The sequence below is a fragment of the Halyomorpha halys genome, unplaced genomic scaffold (assembly GCF_000696795.3).
Source record: "Halyomorpha halys isolate HHAL.00 unplaced genomic scaffold, Hhal_1.1 Scaffold93.1, whole genome shotgun sequence".
Lineage (NCBI taxonomy): Eukaryota > Metazoa > Arthropoda > Insecta > Hemiptera > Pentatomidae > Halyomorpha > Halyomorpha halys.
In genome coordinates this window covers 665,156-674,249 of record NW_027116355.1, presented here as the reverse complement: position 1 = coordinate 674,249, position 9,094 = coordinate 665,156, and the positions used below count along the sequence as shown (strand labels likewise).

At 31.6% G+C, this 9,094-nt stretch overlaps 1 protein-coding gene and 1 long non-coding RNA gene across 3 annotated transcripts in view; one reads left to right on the top strand and one right to left on the bottom strand.

Annotated features, from left to right (window-relative positions):
* Window positions 1-8,372, bottom strand: part of LOC106677297 (uncharacterized) — a 10,914-nt gene extending 2,542 nt beyond the window's left edge. Inside the window, exons 1-2 of the long non-coding RNA XR_001342575.2 lie at window positions 8,282-8,372; window positions 3,546-3,781 (exon numbers count right to left, since the gene is read on the bottom strand). This is a non-coding gene — a long non-coding RNA (uncharacterized lncRNA). The remainder of the gene's footprint in view (window positions 1-3,545; window positions 3,782-8,281) is intronic.
* Window positions 1-9,094, top strand: part of l(3)L1231 (lethal (3) L1231) — a 39,435-nt gene that overhangs the window by 16,532 nt on the left and 13,809 nt on the right. The gene's annotated exons all lie outside the window — the stretch shown is intronic.

Below are 9,094 nucleotides of genomic sequence, written 5' to 3'. Positions count from 1 at the left end.
CTTTTTTTTTTATAGAAGCATTTATGATCTTACAGCGCCATCATAATAACTTTCTAGGGGCTACTTCACTGTCCTAACCTAAGTGGTACTAGCGCATACTAACACTTATTGGTTGGTGCATGATTTTTTTTCCTGGAATATATAATGAAATCTTCACAATAGAAAATAAGACATGTCCAGTTTGAAAAGGAAGTATTGAAACGAAATACTTTTAATTATATAAAACCAATAAAGCCTATGGTTTTAAGTTTCTCGAATAATATTCCTTATTTGATTATTTTGTTTGAAGCTACCCATACATGCACAATATTGAAAATAGTGCAACATTATTGAACATGTGTTTTTGGTTTTGAAAGGTTGTGCAATATGTTTGTATAAAATAAAAAAAAAATTAGATGTTTATTGCACAATGTTGGAAAATATTACTTCATTTATAGGTGATACTGTGCTATATAGAGGTCAGTCAGTGTCTACAAGTGGTGTTGAACATATCACCATGGCTATTAAAAATGCATAAAGGCAATTCATTCTTGAATTTGTCTAAATGTATCGTTCACTCCTGGCTAATATAACTCCTACAATAATATTGTGCTAACATGGGCCACTTTACACTGAATATTCAACATCTCAAAAATGTTTGAACTCTACTTAATCCATATCCCTTCTAATGGGCTAAATATAAAACGTATATTTTTAGACAACTCAATCACACTAGATACTTTTTATATCAATATATTTCAAAATCCTCCCTATTTTATATCAGTCACTTTTCAGATTGACATCCAATTTTATAAGATTGGGATTTAATTTAAATTGGCCAGGAAAAATTTATATAGAATGAAGTTACCATCTTTTTCCTCTTAACTGTTGCTACACTCCACTGGGGAGCAAGGCCACCTAGAAATTTAACTGCCATTCTTTTCAGTACTGCTGCCCTCCAATTTTGGTTATCCAGAATGGACTGAACATATTTGTCTTATTTTGATGACAGTGATAATGTTGTCATCATTGTAAAGGGTCATGAGGTCAGCATTAGTTTGACCACCCAATATTACTCTACAGAGGATTGGGCACTCGGACCTTATGAGGCAAATGCCTGGGCTCTAGATAATTTCCAGCATTTTGATCCACAGCTCAGCCTAGATGTAATGAGAGTTTCATACTGATGAGCCTTTGTGGTTCTACGTAACTCTCTGCTTGTACGGTGCCTCTGGAGTCCTTAGTAGCTCTCATTTTTATTCATTATCTGACGATGGATTTCAGAATTGATATTGTTTGTGCAGTTCACCTACATAGCAGGATAGATGAATTCTATTTCTAAGTTGTGCTGACCAATTTATACCTTTGCCTCTTGCTGACCTCCTCTAATAAGAGTCCTATTCTTGTAGTCTCTCATTATAGTCTGAGAAAGGCGTCCCTTGTCATTTCAAAAGTTCTTCCAATCATATGAACTAAATCGGCAAAGCCTAGGATCTCTTAAATACTGTCCCTCCACCTGGATTTTGGATCCACACTCTGGGCTGAAATTACAAAGATGGGATGCCAGGCAGTTCCCCGGGCTGTGTTTTTGAAACTTCCTTTAAATATATACAAATACTTCTTTATACAAATATATACTTCCTTGAACTTTAGTACAAAATTTCACTTTGTTCATTATCATGCTGACTAGATGTACAAGTTTCAGTCGGATACCTATCTCTAGCATTCCCTCTTTGAGTTCTTATATTGAAACAATGTCATAAGTTAATTTGAAATCTATAAATAAAAGGTGGGTAAATTCTGTATTCTAATGCCTTCTCCTGTAAGATCCTGTGAGAAAAGATAAAATTGGTTGTAGCTTTCCCTTGCATGAATCCTGTTTGATAGCGGCTGGTTTCCCTTCAAGCAAAGGATAGAAGTCTCTTGATCAGAATCCTTGAAAATATCTTTTAGGAGATTGAAAACAGTGAAACTGCACAGCAGTTAGAGGATTCCAGGACATCTCCTTTTTTGTGTATAGGCCATATTACCATCTCATACTACTTACTTGACAAATCTTCCCTTCGCTATGTGGTAATGAATAAGTAGTGCAGGGATCTTACAAATACTTCTTCAACATAATTGAATAGCTCTGTAGGCAGGCTGTCTGATCCTGGAGTTCTGTTGTTATTCAACTTCTCTATGGGCAGTTGGAGCTCATCTTCATCAGTGGGCTCAAGTTCCACCTGAGCCAGATTTACAACATTGCCCACACTACTGTTGTCACCCACCAACAAAGTGCAGAAGTGATTCCTTGATCTATTAAGGATGCTCTTCTTGGTCATAAATGAACTCCCAGTTTGGTCTTTGTATGCAATCGTGTATGATTTAAATGGTTTCTGGCTATTGTTGGCAAATTTCCTTGTACCATTATCCCGTTTAATCTGCACCATCATGTAAACTAGTTGCTCTTAGTGCCATTTTTTTCTTAGTTCTTCTCTTCGTCAGTATTTTTATACTGAATTCCAATTGTACCTTCTATGGAGCATTTGCCTATAGATGGTCCAGAGTCCTCAGGTTGTTTTCTAGACTCATTTTTTCTTAATTGAACTGAAATATGAGATACTTTGGTATGAGTTACACTGTTGCTCACACAACCCAATATAGTCTAAATGTTTTCACCCATATAGTCTTGCCATGAGTGAAATCATCCCGAATATCCTGTAGTAATGGACAAGTGTCTAGATGTGCCATTATCATTTCTTTGTGGTGACTTAATATAATAGCCTATGAAGACAATAATTCTGAACAAATGCTTCTATAGAAAATCTTGTTCAGTCTGCATTATGAAAATGGCAACATTTTGCCTTATAGGCAGGTTCAGATTCCTTGGTATTAATTCAATCAACAAGGGTGCCTATGAGTTACCTAATGCAGCTCTCTCATGGTCCTGAAGAACTTTGGGACTCAAGTCAAGGGAGCCTCATCCAGAAAGCATATATGCTTTCTCATTGCCATCAATTTAGAAGTGCGAAGAAACCCATTGCAGCACTACATAGGATCCCCTCAGCTGTAACTGGTCCAAGATTCTTCAGCACTCCAGTATAACTACCAAGTCAGTTGCACCATTCTGAGTCAGAGTCTGGATTTCTTCTAGGGAATCTACAAGTATGGTGATTCTGGAGTCATTTCTCTCAAGCAAAAGCTCTACGCTCATCTTGATTGCAGTATTTTTTTTTCTTCGTTCTCTTACCTGCATCATCTTTAGCACATATAGTTGAGCTGTTTGAGTAGAATATGTTCTATTTGGTTAGTGGTTACCATATAGTGGGAGGTTTCACTACTTGGGGCGAAAAAGGGTTACTACATGGTGTTGGTCATTGTTAGGCAAAGTTGTCATCTAGTTAAGAAAAATTTTGTAGTCTATTAGTAAGACTGCCTGATTGCAGTTCAATCTTTTCTAATTAGTAGTTATCTACAACCTATGTTTGGACTAGTTGTAAATGAGAACAAAACAAAGATAAGTTGGTCACTTCTGAAGAGAGGTTTTTCAAAATTGGACAACATAAGTAAACTGTTTTAATTACCTTCAATTAGAAGTGAGTTCTGATAATAATAGATGAATAGATTCACTGCTGTTGATAGGTGTCCATTTTGTCGAAAAGCAAGAATCTTATAAGTAATGAGGTTTTAATAATCCTTCATTTCTCGTCATTTGATTTATGGGCCAGAATTATGAGTCATGGCTAATCTGAACTTAATTATTGTGCCTTTGAAAGAATCATCTTGAAAACATCTTTTTATTGCTACGGATTTCTTGAGTCTGAAAAAAGAAGAAAAATAATGAAATTTGATGTCTATGGAGTGTAAATGTTAAATTTATCCATATTAGGAAGCTCCAATAGGATGTGATTATATAGCTAGATGTGAGGCATGTAAGTGCCTAAAATATTGATCACAGGAACCATACTCTGAACTATATCATTTTGAAAGAGCAAACTATTTTTTTAAAGAAATAGAAACGTTTTTCACTATCAAATTTCATTGTAATTTTTAGGTTTCTTTCATTATTTTTCTTTGTCTTGGATATTTAAAAATGTGAAAGTTTATCTTTGCATCTTACTACGATTCTCCATTCAATATGCATTTTTTTTTTTCAATAAAAAGTTTTTCATAGAAGGAAGTAAATTGTATAAAATAAATAGTAAGTTCTTTTATTCTAAAGCAAATTTTGTTAGCATAAAGGTAAATTTTATGATTCAAAATTTTTTTCTTGAGATGTAATTAAAAACTCTGTAAAAACCTTTTACCTAATCAGTTTACTAACTCCTATTAATAAACAGTAAAAGTTTCAAGTCACTAGCTTTTATATTTTTTATAAAAAAAAAAGGAACATTAGTTTGCAAAAGTAGAAGTTTTAGATATAAAATCATGCAGGTTTAATTTATCGTATATCCCAAGAATATGTATTAATAAAACTCCCCCTTTTGTAAATTTATTGGTAGAGCTCTAAATATTCCACCAAAGTTTAAGAAAAAAGATATTGAAGGTTTCTGAAATAAATTAAAAAACTACTCAAAGCGACCCAGAAGTATACAAGTCAGGTCCAGGGTACTCTACATTCCTTAAACCCAATCGTTTGAATATACTCTAGAAACTATGGTTCGATGACTTCTCCACACTATCTGCTAAAGAAGTATTATAACGAGGAGCAAATATTTTCCTGGCTTGTACTGTAATCCAATAGGCGATAAGATGGTCAGATTATAATAAATTTTAAAAAATGTAAATTTTTTTTTTAAATTAATATTTTGTCAAAAAATAATTTTAATTTGTTATTTCAAGATAAGTTAATTATTTATTTTTTTAATTACTGAGAATACACACAAAAAAATAGGAAATTTTTAAAATTTATATAAATTAATAGTTTATTTATTAACAAATTTATACCACAGAAATGGATTAAGATTAAATGAATGCATGGGCTACACAGTGATTTACAAAACATGGATGTTATTAATGGACTTATATCCATTTGACACTTGCCCGGTTCCCGTGGGCAAAATTGCCAGAGTGGGTTGAAATTTATTTTGAGAGTCTTCCTCGAAATAATAGTCAACCAGACGAGGTACCAATTTGAGCTGGCACCAATTCTGATATGAGAATGCTAAGTTTGTTACTCAACTCTCAGTTATACACAACCTTACAAGCTGTTTGTAAATGTAGCAAAGAAAGAAATCTGTACTATCTTTACATGAACCCAATATACTGGGATTTATTTGAACCGTGTTTTATTTAGTGTATTTATAGATTAATGTTTTTATTTATTTATTCTTTTTTTTTTGTCTACGAAGTTAATTTTACAAAGTTGTCTACGAAAATTAATTTTGAATTAACAATAAATGCCTAGGGAATGAAAACAAAAGAGGTTTCTGTAAAACATAAACCTAATAAAATAGAGTCCAGTGTTCCCACTGCAACGATTTGGCAGTGTACTGGGGTCTCTCTTACTCCACTAATTGTTAAATTAAAGAGGCCCATGATGAATAGGTATTTCCGATTTTGGCCTTATTTTTCATCTAGTTAAAATGGTTTTCCCTTTCTTTTGACGACAAATTTTTTGCATTTAAAATCCTCATAATCTAATACCAACTCCAAAGTCATCAGTGAGCTTCCATAAAATCAGATCTTGCATCTCTCTATATCATAATATCTAAAAGATCCATCCCAGTTAATGCTTCCTATTTTCCTATATTTTCCCATTTTCAAATCTTATCCCTCCCCATGCCATATACATTTCTTGTTAAATGGCCTCATAAATGGTAAGGAAAAATATAAATTGATTGCAGGAAGATGGTCCAATTGCGGATCGAGAAAAATGGATTGCGGTCAAGAAAGATATAAAAATAGCATAAAAATGATTTATTAGTTACTAATGTTTTGCCCCACTTTGAAGGGAGTTAAACTCACTTTATTTCTTCCAGATTTTCAGTTCTATATTCAATAGTTGTATGTTCAAGATATACTCTATTATATTTTCAGGATTGAGTCCTAATAAAAGCCTTCAAAGTGGGACGAAACATTATTATTATATAGTTTTTATACTATTTTCATACCTGTCTTGACCTATTTTTGTTATTATTATTTTCATTTATTTTTTCTTAAATCATCTCAATCAGAAAAAAATTGTAGCAGTTCTTACTCATTTTTTCAATAATCTTTAAAAATATAATTTTTTTTTTCTACGATTGTGACTATAATTAACTAATAATATTTATTTCACATAATTATTCTCTGAGGGCAAATGCCAGGGGAAGGAGAGAGTATTTTTTACTTTCACTTGCCTATATATAGAATATATCATAAGGGAAGGTATTACAATCGTGATACCAAAATTTTGAATTTGATTTTTCGACGGAAAGATACGTTTAAGGTCCTCTGAGTCCAAATAATCAAGTCTTCCAAAATGGTTTGTGTGTGAATAGCTTAGCTTGAAAACGAAAAGTTGTTTGGAACTGAGATAGAGTAAATGCCTGGAATGTGGCAGCAAATTTTTCATTAAAATCGACTCTCCGGAAGTGTCACTTTATTGAATTAATTTTTCACATTTTTTTTTTTTTGTTTTCTCCAAAAGATCTCTAACAATTTTGATTAAAATCGGTGAATGAATGAGCAATCATACCACTGTCTTTGATGTAAGATAGGTCTTATCTTTATTTAAATAGTTTAACAGGGCTTTAATGACGATTTTTCAGGAAATCTTCCTCTAAAGTACCTTTAATTTTTTTTTTTATTTGAAATAAATAATCAGTTTGCATTGTTGGTTGTACTAAATAATGAATAAATACAAAATATTAAAAAAATTGATGAATAACGAAAGGAGAAAATAGAGATAGGCTTGAAAAAAAAAATCGAAACCACCCGATTTCTCCCAATTGCTAGTATATTTTTATGAGTGTTATCTTTTGTTAAACTGTTTTATTCATGGCAGGAAAAAATTTAATATTTCGTTATTTCTACCTTAAAAAATCTGTAACACTACAACCTATGAAGGGTTAAGGCTGCAGTACAATCTGTAGCACTACAACCTATGAAGGGTCAAGGGCAAGGGTGCAGTCCGTTGTAAGGAAGTAATGTTACTAGACCAACGGTTGTGCAAGTAGCTAATTTGCTCAGAATCACTTGACTGCCACATTTTTACCCAATTAGGAGTACCCAATTTATGAGGCTAGGTGGACCCTAAGAGGGCTTCAGAACCCACAGGGTTGACTCATAGCTACAGTGTAACAGAAAACTATTTTCTATCCAGCTGGATTCGAACCTGGATCCTTGGAGTCAGTAGCATCATGCCTTACCACAGTGCCACTGTGCTAACGACAAAAATTGTTAGTTGATTAATTTAAAAAAAATAATCGAGGATTTTTTCTTTTATAGTCCAAGTTCCAATGTGGTTTTTTATTGGGAGTTAGTAATAAATGTGGGTTTAAAATTTGGTCTCGGTTTTCTTTTTTGTCTATTTATATTATAATGTTATAATTTTTTTTTTAATGAACACCCATAAAAAAATTGTTTATCATAAAAATTATTAATTGAATAATTTTTTTAAATAAACCCAATTTTCTGAATTTTTTGTGATTCTAATTTTTTAATTACCTATTTAGATTAATATTATAAATCGATTAATAATGTAAATAGGATTGATAAAAATCAAAGGACTCAAGTTTTAAAGGTCTCTTTTTTGCATTTTATAACATAATTTCAAATTTATTCAATGTAAAATAAAAAAATAATAAATAAAAAAAAAAAAATCTGTTTCACAAACTGATTCCGTGTCGCCCATAACTTCCAAGATGGCTTATAAGTTAAATATAATAATTTTGAACGACTGTAAAATAGATATATTGCAAATTATTGTAGAAAATATTTTGTTTTCTTTTCTCTATGTAAATAAAGACAAGTTTAGTTATTAGGAAATATCATAAATGAAGATCACATAAGCAAATATTGTCGAGCATTAGGATATTATATTTTTTGTTTTGACAAGCTGAGATCATAATGGAATGATTGTTCAAACGGAACCATTACTGAATAGCTTTGAGAAATTAAATAGTGATTATTTCGATGTATATTTCTTTTAATCTGAAAATTTCTATACAGCCCTGATGCATTATTAATCTATGATAAATTGATATCATGGAATCAGTTATAATAATTTGAAAAGTACAAGTTTTGTAAGTAATAAGAGAGGATTCTCTGAATCTTTTGCTAATTATTATATTTTGCGTATGTAATGAAAACTATACCTTGGGGAAAATGTACTTACAATATAATCACTATCAGTCCCTTCAAAAGAGCCTGGCATCGATGACAAGTAACAGGGACCAGTTCTCCATTAGCCTGCAATAAAATGGAGGTTGAGGACCAATGGCTGTAGTCAGTTCTCACTAACCCCCACCACCTTCCTCCTCTTTGGGTTTCCAAATCATATCAAGGGAGCAGTTGCAATGTATTTTAAAATTTTTATTATTTAATTTTTAATTCTATGTTCCTGATGGTATGTACAAATATTGGCGATGGACCATTAACCTACTAACTAATGAATGTCGATAAAGCTTATGTTATCCTAGCATTGGTCCTAGTTTTTTTAATTTTATTTTATAACAATTAAATATAAAATAAATTACTTGAGTACAATTGCAGAATTACAACTTTCATAAAAGAATACTTATTAAATAAACAAGTGGAAAAAATAAAGGCTCTTGCTAAATGCTATTTAATATTTCATTTCAAGATAAAATACAGGCGAGTTATGGTGAATTAAAAAAATATTATTGGATAAAATATTATACTGCTGTATATCATACAGCTTTTGAAATGAACATCTCCATAATTTAAAAACAAAATAATCCCTTTTTCTACATTCCTCTGCAATGTATTGATTGTATTTAGTTTCAAATCAGATCATGAAATGCTAAATTAATCCCATGAAAATGTATTTGTTCTAATCAATTTTGTTAAATTGTCCAAATCTTGATTTTATTTATTAGTGAATTTTTAGTAGATACCCACTTTAGTATTTTTGTCACTCATAAAAGGAGAAAAAGTTATTCTCTGTAGAAGAAAAAAGTAATTAACC